General features: G+C 38.1%; 2 protein-coding genes across 4 annotated transcripts in view; one reads left to right on the plus strand and one right to left on the minus strand.

The window, feature by feature from the left end:
* The window catches only part of Cmss1 (cms1 ribosomal small subunit homolog), a 319,308-nt gene that overhangs the window by 54,585 nt on the left and 250,977 nt on the right, over positions 1–13,746 (minus strand). The window lies entirely within an intron of this gene.
* Positions 1–13,746, plus strand: part of Filip1l (filamin A interacting protein 1 like) — a 262,508-nt gene that overhangs the window by 1,226 nt on the left and 247,536 nt on the right. The window lies entirely within an intron of this gene.

The raw sequence follows: 13,746 nt of genomic DNA on the forward strand, positions 1-13,746 counted from the left end.
GTTTAGGGTGGCTGCATAGTTTTGTATATAGGAGTTCCTTTTAATAGAGATATATGTTCAGTCAAAATACTTGGTCCTACAACTGATGATTGATCACCTTTCTTTATGCAATATTGTATAAATATGAAAGCACTAGAAGAGTGCAGTACATATACTGTTCAACCACATGCAGCATATTTCATGTGTATTATATTTGCATAAAGGAAGGCATGGTGTAGTTTGTTACTGGAGAGAACTTATTCAAATTATGGCAATGTTCCTCGAGCTGCAGCTAAAAATGCCATTCCTATGATGACACTTTCCAATTTATCAGTCCCTTAAAAAAATCCTATGTATCTTCCACAATTATCAGTTGACACTATTATGAAACTCCTATTATGCTTAATTAAAATTAGCATAAACACTGTCGGAGTGTTTGTTATTGAAGTTTTCTGAAGGTAACAATAATTTGCATGAGCTATTTAGACTTCCTTAAAACAAATGTTTTAATTAAGGGTAATAAAGACAGGTCTACACAATGAGAGCTTTCCATGTAATATTCCCAAAGTGATAAGGGTTTGGGATCTTATAAACAGAGCAAAAACACTCCATAAATATTCTGGGTCAGAAAAGTACTGATTATTAAGAGGGGTATGAATTCATTTTTAGAGCTTAGTGTATATTACTGTTCATATATAATTGTCTTTTTGTTTAAACTTTATTGAAGTAAAGAATTTTAGTCAAAAATTGGTGTTACGTAGTGGCACTGTCACTACAGATGTTTTATTGTGGTTTCAACATGATGGTGCATTTGGTGAAGCACTGTTGTAGTAGACTGACACTACAACTTGCCCTAAATTGAGCAGCTCCAACAATGGGGAAAAACCCAAAGTAATGGACCCTGCATTCTCTTCATTCAGAATGCATTCCATACTATTATTTGTCTTAACTGAAAACAAAAAGTTAATTACATTTGCCTCTCTAATGTGTTGCATTAAAAAACAGTTAAAGAAAAAGTGTTAGTTGTTTTATTTCCTTAGGTGAGAACTATTAACTACCAGCATTTATTAACCATTAATTCTGAGCGTGGAACAATGTTCTATTTCATTTCTAATAGGGGGAACATTTTTATAGTGAAGAGTTTGTTCACTTGTTCATTTGTTCACAGATCACTATGGAGTGCCTACTCTGTGCCAGACCTCAGGCAGGTTAACAGGGATACAGTCAATGAAACAAATATGGTCTCCATATGCTCAGAGAGTAGGAATCTGCACAAAAAGGCTACTCATTCGTGTTTTGAATCTGTATGTTGTGCATGCTGTTTACCACAGAACTTCTCTCATTCCTGTTTAAAAGTTAAGAACCTGAAAAGTTTTTCTCTTACTTTGAACAGGGTTATTTAGTTATCTGCAAGATATGGGGACAATTCTAGAGACCAACTCAATGTAAAATAATTGAGTTGGAAGATACATTGTAGTACAAATACTTGAGCCTTACTTTGAGGAATGTTGATATTTCTGTCTAATATCTGAAAGACTCAAATGACAGTTCTACTTCAGAACTGGATCAGATAGGATGTCCCTAAGAAAGTGACCTGAATAGTATACCAAGGAAATGGTAATGAAAAATTTGCTTTCAGTTAGGAAATAATTGTATGGACTGTATTCCAAAGGAAATCCTTAAGGAAAATATTAGAACACAATTTATATTATAATCTCTCTAGCAATCAGGGGTTCAAATCTGACATTCAAGATATTTCTGACACTGTCAATCACAGGGCCCACACTGAAAGAGTAGCAGTACTGTGCTTCTCACTTGGGTCAATGAGATTTCATAACAACTTCAATTGTAACAACAATGCCATTTACACTCATGAAATATTTTACATTGTTTGGAGGACTCACATGTTGGTCACTCATTTGTTCCTGTGCGACAGGAAAAGCAGGTATTATCATTCTCTGCTTGGCAGATGGACAAACTAGGTTTTAGACTAGCTCAGATATTTTTCTCTCTGATGCACAGCCTCATAGAGTAATTTCTTACATAAACACAAGAAAAATTCTAAGTTTTCATCATACTACTTTCAGCTTCTACCTACTGTTTGAAGATGGTATGGACAAATGGGAAACTGTCTAATAAGGGAAAGTGTCAGGATTCCCCTTCCATTCTTTCCCTGTCCTTCAAAGTCCTCATCCTTGAAATCTTTCCTCTGGCCCTTGAAAAATTTTCTTTTTGGATAGAACAATGAAGCAGAATATGGGAGAGTAAACTAGTTAACTCTGGCTTTACTGCTAATACCATTCATTGTATGATATAAAAAACAATTCTGAGTGATAAGAATGGAAAACATTATTACCTTTCATAATTTAGAAAGTTTGGTAACTGTTAAGGATTAGAGTAGTATAGTATGATAGTATAGTTGCCAAAGCAAATGGGATTTTAAATTGCTAATTAGTGCTACCAGCCCAACAACATAGGCTGTCACATCAGACAACTGCCCACTCAGTCCTGTTTCTTTCTGGTGGAAGCACAAGTGGGTCCTTGTGGAAAAGCAGTTTATCATGGGTAAGAGAGAAAACATCACAAGAAAAAAATTCTTGGCCTGGGAAAATGTTAAGTGTGGCTGAGAGCTGTACATAGCTGAGCAGAGCAGTCTTGAGTGAATGGAGCCTTTCTGATGGAATTAGAGAGTAAACTGATCTGCTTTTGACTAACAGAAGGGTACCAGTATGCAGAGAACCAGACATAGTTCTATCTGTTATTAGTTATGACCAAACAAATGCAACAAGACTTTACTTCTTTTTATATTCTTCCTGGATTTTTTTTCTGTCTATTTAAAATTTGTTGAAATTCTTTGCACAGAGACGTTTAGCTACTTTTCTTTTCTGTTCATGACTTGGAATGGATGTCACAGATCTTCAGGATGGAATTAGGGACAATTCCTTGGCTAGATAACTGGAATTCAGAGGAGGATAGCAAGTGGACAAAGCAAAGGATGCCTCTGTGGCTCCCCTCAGAGCTGCTGTGCCTGGCCCTGAAACAGAAAGAAACAGAGGCAGCTGCCTCTGAGCCATGTAATTAAACTGCCAGGTTTTGACTGGGGACACCAAGGACTCCTTGTTTCAGCTGCTCCTAACAGCTCCACATGAAGCTATTTTAAGAACTTTTACATTTGATCAGGGAGCATGTGGGGTTAAGCCTTCTGTTTTCCACTTTGGTTTTAGATCCTTAGCAGGTTTAGTTAGTTCAAATTTTTAAAAAATGTATTATTGTATTTCCTTATAATCAAAGCCTAACTAATTTCATATCAAGGGTGATAAAAATGGAGATTTATTTCTTAAATACAATGAAAAGTATTTAGGATTTGGTTGGAAAAAGTCACTATTATTTTCCACTATAATTCATGTTTGGCAAAATTTCAGTGAAAAATATGGATATATGGATGAATAAATAAAGTCATTTGGCTTGTGTTAGGTATTTGTGTGCTAGTGTCCATTAATCTTACTTATTATATTGGGCATTTGGCTGCCAAAGAGGCCACTGTATATTAAGGACATTTGGAGTTATCTACCAATATCAATCTGTGATTAATTATTTGAACTTTTACAATTAGAGAAATGTCTTCTATAAGACTCACTTGACTTTCTGAAGGTACATAAAGTTGAAACAAAAGTTGAAGCAATAGTGATACAAAAATTCCTTTCAATAATGTTTTAAACCAAGTGTCTGAAAATTCCTCCAAAAGATATATGTCTTCCCATGCTTGTTGAAACTCTGTATCCCTAGCGAGCTATCACACACCTATGCATCTGAATCAGATTTGTCCTTTCAGTTCAAAAGATGTTGCCCTCTTTAGGAGATTCAGCAAGCAGAGTGCTTGAATCCAACTCTAGAAAAATAAAGGAAGTAGGGTAACCAATTTTCCAGACATACCTGGGATTGAGAGGGTTCCTGGGATGTGGGACTCTTTCCGGAAAAAATGGGAAAGTGAGCCATCCTAAAATGAGGAGGATAAAAATCTGAAGCGATTCAATTACAGAGGTTTATTGCTGTAAAGGAATAGGGTATAAGAAACTAGAGTACACAATATATAAGAAGCTAGATTCACATGGCAGGCTTCCTGATAGGGAAATACAAGGAGAGGGATCTGGTCAGAGAGTTGTCTATTTATGGAGTTTCACCCTTCCTGACATAAGAGAAGATCTGGGGTCATAATAACAAAGTGTCATCTTGAAGCCTGGGAAATAGCATGGATGATTGGCCCAGATTCTCACTGAAAATCCTGGATTATAGAGGTATTCTATTGTTATATCTTTTATTTAAAACTTTAGCAAGGACAAGATGAGTACTTAAACCAATTAAAGAAAAAATAGGACATAAATTATACAAGTCCACTGTGTTCTTGCTCCTCAAAGTTTGGCTGGCAACAGGGATACTGGCATCACTTGGGAGTATGTTGAAATGCAGAATCTCAGGTTCTGCCCTAGAATCAAATCTGCATTTTGAGAGGCCCTCCTATATAAATTGGAGTTTAGTAGCAACACATTAAATCTGTGCTTTTCAACTACCTGTGGCACTGGACAAGTTTGTTAATTCATCACTGACTGTAATAAAAATTAATCACAAGAATAAAGATCACATGCTAAGATGTTGCAGCAACATGAAACTTTATGAAAATTGCTAAATGTTTATTTCAATTTCTGTTATATCTTTCAGCAGATCAGTAGCAGTTTATAGACCAGCATTCGCTGGGTGCAGTGGCCCATGCCTGTAATCCCTGGACAATAGACCACAACCTGAGTAGCACTAAGTGATGTTGATTGCTTTAAGTAATATCAACGCCCTAAGAGAAAATAATTATACTAAGTGATATTAGCAGCCTCACAACTGTTGGGAAACACCTCAAGATCCCAAAGAATTCTCTGCACACAGGTGTCTTCACTTGATCAAGATGCCCTGTGAGTGCAGTACCACCAATCAATGTAAAATGAGTTACATTTAAGTCTGAGCCAAAAGAAAACCACACTTCATAGGGAAGCCTTCTCTATATCAGCAAAAATCTCAGTAAAATATGGATCAAAGACATTGATATTGCAGCAGTAATTATGTATGTAATACTACCTTAAGAGAATGTTAACAGTAGAGCATTAAATTGCTCCTTCTAAAACAAGGCACTTCCATAGTGTTTTATTTTGTTCTTTTCTAATTTGGAAAGATAGCATTTATACACACATTTGTACAAGACCATATCTAAGTTGTAAAAGTGAGGAAGGGCAAATTTTGTTAGTATAGACTAGATGGAAATTTTTAATTTTTTTTTCTTCTTGAAGGGGAGGAAGGAGAAAATAGAAATGCAGTGTATGAAATGTTGTAGTGCCAGTTTTCTAGTTCCCAAAGCTACCAGGCATCTGTTTGTGAACTGATTCTGGGGGCTGGAGCTATTTCAGATGATATTTCCTAGGCTTTCCTTTCCATACAAGGGCAAATATGGCTATTGGTACTTTGAAGGTGGTTCTGATGGAGGAGTTCTGAAAACTAAAATCAAGACTCTGGATTATAAAGGTACTCAATTGTTGTATCTTTTATTTGAGATTATGTGATCTTCAGCCAGTAATTTAACCTGAAATTCTTAACTTCCTGAACCACAAAATGAAGATAGTAACAATTCTCATTTTGACCAATAGGTGAGAAATGCAAGATATTAAGCATATAAGTACTTAGTAATCAGGAATTATTATCATCATTATTCATACAGAAAACCCTCACCATGATGCTATGAATTGGGTCTAAAAATATTCAGGCTTGAAAATGTGGTATGCCAGTTTTTTTGAGAAGCTGATAATATTACAGTACACAGAATACAAACACAAAACCTGGGATTCCCTGGACCAAATTAAGAAGCCCTGGGCTAGAGACTCACATAGAAGTTAAGGGAATTGCTATTTGAATGTTTTCTTTGGGACCCTATGTTATGAATCACTGATTGAAACACTGTACACCCACAGACAGGTATGAATTTAAAACACCAAATTTTATGTTAAATAAGTAGAAATACCTTTAACCTTCTCTGAGATTCTTTGGTCCTATGTAAGTAACTCCTATTACTATTACTTTTTGCAATTATCTTACTCTCTTCTACTATAAAATTCAAATCATGTAATGGAAGTTCCATACTCAAGAAAGTGATGATTTATGACTCCAAGGCCCAGAGGATTCTGAAGAGACAATAAAAATCCTAAACGTGTTCAAATTATTCCAGAATGGGAAATGACTCTTCCTGTCTAGCAGTGATTATTTATGTAACACTACCTTGGGAGAATGTTAACAGTAGAACATTAAATTACTCCTTTTAAAACAAGGCACTTCCATAGTGTTTTATTTTGTTCTTTTTTAATTTGGAAAGACAGCATTTGTACACACAAGATAGCAAGTTTTATTATTCTATCGTTAAGTGGTTAGGTCGGGTTTCAGAAAGACTGTGCTGATGCATTAAATACCTGCCAAATGTGTGGAAGGAAAGCTCTGGTTCAAACCATAACACAGTTGTGGATATACTGCTCTCTAAGTAAGCAAAGTGACCAGGAAATTCCACTACCAACAAAGTGTCAAGAGAGGCCAGCATGCCTAATGAAGGGAAGAAACTTCAGTTTACTTCAATCCATACGTACTTAGTCATTTTCCCAGATGGTATCATAAAACTGCAATCATGACCTAAATAATTCAGTTATTTCAGCACATAATTCTGTTATTATGTCCCCATCTACATCTGGATAGTTCATTTGTATAATGCAATTTCAGTTGAAAAGAGAACTCAAAAGTCCAGGTAAGTCTAGTGGAACTAATCTGCATATAAACAAGGATTCTTTTTTAAAGTTTGGAAGAATACGAAGATTTTCACCTGTACTCACAGCACTAAAACGGTAATTCAGTTTCAATGGGTAGCTACAAACTTAAGTCTCTTTCCTGAGTCAGAAAATTTATAAATGTTAGATCAGAGTTAGATCAAATACATGTTAGATGCAAAATGCCAGTCATTGTTTTAATAGGACTCATAAATTTCTTTATTTTTAATTATTTACTTGTTCTTTTTAGATATACATGACAGTAGAGTATATTTCAACATATTATACATACATGGCACATAACTTATTCTAATTAGAATCCCATTCTCATGGTTGTACATGATGCGGAGTTTCACTGGTGATCTGTTCATATATGAACATAGGAAAGTTATGTCCAATTCATTCTACTATCTTTCCTATTTCTATCCCCCATCCCTTTCCTTCCCTTCATTCCCCTTTGTCTAATCCAATAAACTTCTATTCTTCCCTCCCCCTCCCTTATTATGTGTTAGCATCCACATATATGAGACAATCTTTGGCCTTTGGTTTTTTGGTACTAGCTTATTTCATTCAGCACGATAGTCTTCAGATTCATATATTTACCAGCAGATGTCATAAAGTCAGTCTTTTTTTATGCCTAATATTCCATTGTGTTATATGTCACATTTTCTTTATCCATTTATCTGATGAAGGACACCTAGGTTAGTTCTATAGTTTTGCTATTGTGATTTGAGCTGCTGTAAACACTGATGTGGCTTTGTTAGTGTAGTATACTGATTTTAAGTCCTTTGGGTAAATACCAAGGAGTGGGATAACTGGGTCAAATGGTGGTTCCATTCCAAGTTTTCTGAGGAATCTCCATATTGCTTTCCAGAGTGGTTGTACCAATCTTCAGTCTCCCCAGCAATGTAGGAACTCATACATTTCTATCCTTTAGCCTACTAATCAGAATTTTTTTTCTTAGAGTTTCTTTAAATGTTCTCTATCTTATTTTCAGCAGGTCTTTTTAAATTAGAGCAGCAAAAAAACAAAAACAAAAACAAAACAAAACAAAAAAAAAAACTTCTGGCATCTTATATTTTCCCAACATATGAAAACATACTTTAGGAATCAGACTATTAGGTTGGGATTAATAGAAAAACCAATCAGAAACTACTTTAACACATCAGATGGAGTCTAACTCATCTAAGAGATTCAAAAGGAAGCTGATATTCTCAGTAGGAAGGTGAGCAACAGCTGGCCCAGGTAATGGTTCAGGCTTCTGGTTCTGAAACCCTCACTAAGGACAGTTACAGAAGATGTTATCTATGCACACAGGCAGATTTTTCCCCCCAATGATTTCAAGATATCATTCTGCAGTCCTCAACCATTCTTTGGGTAAAAGAGCTAATGTGGGGTTTCTGGTGAAGTTGTCCGACAGGTGGTTTCAGATCCTATGCTACCATTTTTCCCTGTCTCCACTGGGGTCCTTCTTTCCCAGAGGTCATACTGTATCTTACATAATCCCAAAATAAATAAATCTGGCCAGATGGGAGAATCCTCAAAACAGATCCAGATTAGCCTACATATAGAATTGGTCAATCCTAGGCTGCTCTGGAAAACAACTGAACTTCCACAAAGTCTGACATTATTACCTGCCAAGTATATATCTCTGGTAAGTTTGGCACTTCTGTTTATAATGGTACTCTGAGTGTACTGATTAGTTCCTATGTCCTTCTGCTGAATCAAACTCTTCTGATTTCCTGATGTGGTCTGTGTCTGATTGTTTCATCAATTCTGTTACCCACTGATAGTAATTTCATAATTTCTGTGTATCTTTCATAGCACATATGGATATTTTATTTAATCATAATCCTTAGGAGGTCTACTCTGACTGCCTTGGTTTCTAGACTCTCAAGCAAAACTTTGTCCCACCACCTGACGGGGAGAAGCTACATGAAAATGAGTGACTTTCAAGATGATGTGTTTAGGTTTGCAGTGAGAACAGGAAGTTTTCTCTCTCTCTCTCTCTCTCTCTCTCTCTCACAAACACACACACACACACACACATTTTATTTTATTTCTGATGAAAGGAAAGGTTATGAACTACTTTCCGAAAACTAATTGCATCCTAGAAGAGTGAAAATCCTGATGCTGATACAGGCCATGTAGAAAGGGAGAACAAGAACAGTAGTAAGGATGGGCTTCTGAAAAGCTAACTAATCTTCTAAAACATCTCCTGGGATTGAGTCCTCTTGACCTAGCAGTTGTTTTTCATTTTTACTTTCAGAAATACCTTTGTGTAAGGGTTTAATGACCCTCCTGCTGCCCATTAACTCAGACTGTCATTAATCTCCAGGAAATACCTTGTCAGTACTACTTAAACAATACATGAAAAATGCTAAGTTTTAGGTTAAAACTGGTTAATCTCACACCTCTTTAACTACTCTGTTCAATGATTACTAAACCTTCCTGAAGTTTCTTTTGCCCTGGAATTAGTTAACATTTCAAGCATACCCTTACTTGTAAGCCATGAAATTGTTAGATATGAACTCTAACCCATCCAAAGGAAATGGCTTCTGGAAGGTAAACTGATTTTTTGAAACCATGCATCAAAAGGGCTATTACTAGTCTAATTTCCTATAAATCATGTGTGTTTCATGAACTTGGGAACTGAATGATGCCACTCTAACATCATAGCATTGGCCAGCTTCATAAAGGCTATTTCAATTTTAATCTCTGTTGGAGAGATTACATTATCTACTAAACAGTCCTTGTAAACAGGTTAGAAAAACTGACATAGGCATGCACATCTGTATGCTCTTACAAGAATGTTTAAAAATTTTTTCATACCACTTGTTGACACTCTTTCCAAGACAAGGGTAAGAGAACAACAGAGCTATGAAAACAACTTATAAGTGAAGAGTTCTATAAACATAAATTGTACCATGAGGAGAAAGTGAAATGGATGCTGATATTTTAACAAAAAGATCAGAACTAAAGCACAGATGAAGTTTTGGGTGTTATAGATAATAAACCATAGAATTAGAAAAACACGGAACAAACAAGCATGGCAGCTGAAAGTGGTTCTTGACCCACCTCTGGAATAAGGGGAATAACAAGAGAAGATTGTTCTCAGGTCTTTTCCTGCGTTTCTCTTTCATCTGATGAAAACGAACAAGCTGAGGGCATTGGTGCAAATCACCAAACAACAGAGCCAAATTCATTGCCTTTCCTGCACAATGGGAAACGCCCTCAACCCTAACTTTTGGGTTCCTGGACCAAAGCAGGCCTTGGCTGGCTGGCTGTGCACTAGATTCTTCTCTGCTTTGGTCACTGTCCTCCGGGTCTTGAGAACACAGGCCTGTGCTCCAAGTCATTGTTCTTTAAACAAAGTTGTGAACTGCTAACAGTTTCATTTAAAAGTTTATGAAATGGTAACCACATTGCTACATCTCTCTGGAGTATCTCAAACAAAATGTGGTTCAAATTTCTTGTTAAAGAAAGAGCAGCTCAGAGTTCTTGAACAAACAAATAAAGACAATTGATGCAGTTAACGGGCTTTGTGTGACCACAGCTATGTCATCTTGGCCCTGTTTCTTGCTTCAGGCAGAGGTCAGGGTGAAGCATCCAGTGAAGGAGCCTCCAGCCAGTCCATCTAATGCTTTTCTGAACAAGCTTCTTTGCAGCCCCAACATCGCAACTTGTGTGACTGCTGGTGGGAGAGCAGAGAGAGGGGGGCTCCTCTCTTAGCCTGCTCTCTCCAACCTGAATGCTTGTGGGCAACAATTATCTTCATTTCGGGGAAATGAGAAGCCACATCTTCTCAGAGGATGACTAGAATCACTAATTTAGTGATGTGGCCTCTGTGCCTATAAGGAAAGGGGTGTAAGTGGACGCTTCTATTAATTCAGAACCTTGCATTAATGCAACTGATGAAATGTAGCTGGGAAGCAGGTTGGAAACGTGTTCACGATCCTTTAGTTGAAAGGCTGATCTTTACATCAACATTAGCTGTTTATTGATAATGCTGCCAACACACTGCGTACAGACTCTTTTCTTTAGTATAACACAGACAAATCCATCTTAATATAACAGTTTGTTCTTTGAACAAACATATTTATTGCAAGGCCAGTCATGCCAAACACAAATATTTTCCTGTTTGAAATCCCTAGGGGGCAATGTGTAACAGCCTCTAGAAGTGACCATTCTAAAGCTTCTACGCATAGCCATGCCATAGGAACTTCCCTATTCTATCTTTGGCCCTTTATGGCCCATTGCTCTTTTTTTTGCTCAAAACTAAGAATGCTGAGGAACCAGTGAGCCAAGATTTGAGGAACAAACCCCTCAAGACTCTATATCTTCGGTCATACAGAGGACCTCACACTTATGGGCTCCTCTTAAAGAGTACTGTTCTGCTACTCAGTGAGACTTCAAATCACCAGTTTCCTTTAAAAGACACCTGGCCTAGGATCACAGAGTGCACAGGAACATGTAAAATTCAAGGAAGGTGTTTCACACAGTCAGATCTGTGTACCCACTGTCAGTTGGCCTGTTTTGTTTTTGTAACACTCAGCATCCAAGCCTCAACCACACACATTTTCCTTCTCCACTGGCACCTGGAAGGCCACAAGAAGAGGGCAATACGTTGCTTTTTCCTTTAAACTGCTCTTGCCAATTGGCTCTGCCCTGGCAGAGTCTGGCAGTATATGGAAGGGCTATTTTTGATGAGAGGGCTTGGCAACATTGTCTAAACAGAAAATTCTTCTCCTACACATTCAAAGCATTTCAAAACACTTTTAGTATAATTTAGTCCCTGATCTCTGGAAACAGAGAAGGTTGCCTTTGAAATTATCATCTTTGATAACTAAATAAAGAGCTAACAAGTTCAGGATGATCAGTAAATGATTGGGTTCCTACATTCAAACACCAAGTGGCTACTGAACACAAAGCAAGGTGGAGCACACAGAATGTATCCAGCACTGTCCTTGCCTTCAAGGAACTATCAGTTTAACAGAGGAAGCCATAAAAACATAAAAAGGTATCAAATAACGTGGAATGTGAAGCATCACAAGAGAGGTACAGATCAAGCGCTGGGTGATTCAAAGGGAAAAGAGTTATCTATGGAGAAGCAGAAAGCATATTTACAACAAGGGTCCAATTTCTTCTATGAGCATCTTATGCAAGTGAAGTCTTTTAAGAGGACTTCTACTTCTCTCTGCTTATTATGTCCTTTCTGAGAACATGTATTTATCCTCTCACTTCTAGCCCCTCCTGTGAAGGGCTTATTTCCACCATAATCAAGAATCCCAATGGAAGTACTTCACTGAAAGCAAGGATGTGAGAGTCATAACTTTTTTTCCAGTGGCTCAACCTTTGCCTTTTCTTACCTGACCTACCTGATCTAAGGCCACCCTTACCCGGTTGTAAAGCTGGACTGCTCCTCCTCTGAATTATCAAGGCTTCCTACCTGAAGAGTCTCTGGCCTGGCCTGTGCCATAGTCAAAGGGCTCCCTTCCTTCTTATGGGCAGGGAAGAGCTGCTGTTTTAGCTGTAATATTAATTGTCCCAGTTAAAGGAAAGTAGGATACTAGCTGTGTGTGGCTGGTGAGGAAAAATAATGGGTTCCTTCCTAGTCTCTGTATAACCCTCTCAGACAGGAGCAGGTAGCCACCACTCACAAAAGGCTGATAACATGTGTGTTTTTCACCATGGTCTAGAAAGAACTCCACTTGATATCACCCCACTCCAGAGGTCCCAAGTACAAAGTGGCCAATGAACCCCAAATCCAATGGGCTTCCACCTTACATGCAAACGAGATGCCAGGGCCATTCCATACTTCTTCTCTGCTCTCCAGGTACTGGGGCTACATGGCTTACGACTAACACCCAGCAAAGCAAAGCCTCAACTGACCACAACAGCAAGAGGGAAAAGCCAGGAAAGGCTGATCTTCCTCGCTAACTGCCTGGCAGATCCCTCTCAAAGGATTGTAGGTACTAGGATGCTTCTCCTCAGAGCTCTGCACCTGAGCCTGCAACAAGACAATCATTACTTGTGAGGCCAAAGACTCCAAAGATCTCAGTGATGCTAGTTTTCAAAGCCTTGGCACTCACAGCCGTCAGCAAAACCTCACCACCTCAGGTCAGTAGTCCTCTTGCCTACCGAATTTTCAGTCTTTTATAAACTCTGCACTCCACTATGACTCATTCCTTTCTCTCTGACTCACTTCCAACTCCTTCCCAGGATGCTCTCTGAAACCCTCTGAAGACAGGTAGAACAATGCAAAAGCACAGCTCAGCAGCCAGGCAGATTTGGGTTCAATGATTCTAATGTGGACTTGTTGTGTGACCCTGAATAATGCACACAGCCTGTCTGTACCCTTTGACCTTATCTGTAAAATCCAGATATCAGTAATTACTTTGCAGGGTCTTGTGAGAATTAAAAATTTTAAAACAGCTCAGTGTAGTACCTGGAACATTCTAGGTGCTCCACAAATGACAGATATTACTATTATTGCAACTCTTATGTCCTTAGCCTTCCCAGATGCCTTCTCTCATCCTCTGTTCCATCTTTGGTAAATCCTTCCTCCTGGATGAACAAAACCTCAGTCTTTTACAAGGAGGCAACCAATGTGCCCAGAGCCTACATACCAAGACCAGGTTGGCAGCATTCACCCACCCCACTAGTTGCTTCTAGGCCCTTCCTTTCCATCCTCATATCAAAGCCTCTCCTCTCTCAAGGATCAGGCCAACTATCCATGTCACACTTGTCCACTCCCCAATTCTGCCACCTACTGGCCTCTCCCATTATTGTACCTTATTTAATAACTGGCAACAGAATCACACTTTCTCCTCCTTAATTCTTTCCACATTGTGGGTGGTCTCAACTTGAACATAGATGGAAGATTGTGGCTTCAAAATTTCTTGACTCCAGAGCTCTCTGCCCA

The sequence above is a fragment of the Callospermophilus lateralis genome, chromosome 10 (genome assembly GCF_048772815.1).
Source record: "Callospermophilus lateralis isolate mCalLat2 chromosome 10, mCalLat2.hap1, whole genome shotgun sequence".
In the NCBI taxonomy this organism is placed as follows: domain Eukaryota; kingdom Metazoa; phylum Chordata; class Mammalia; order Rodentia; family Sciuridae; genus Callospermophilus; species Callospermophilus lateralis.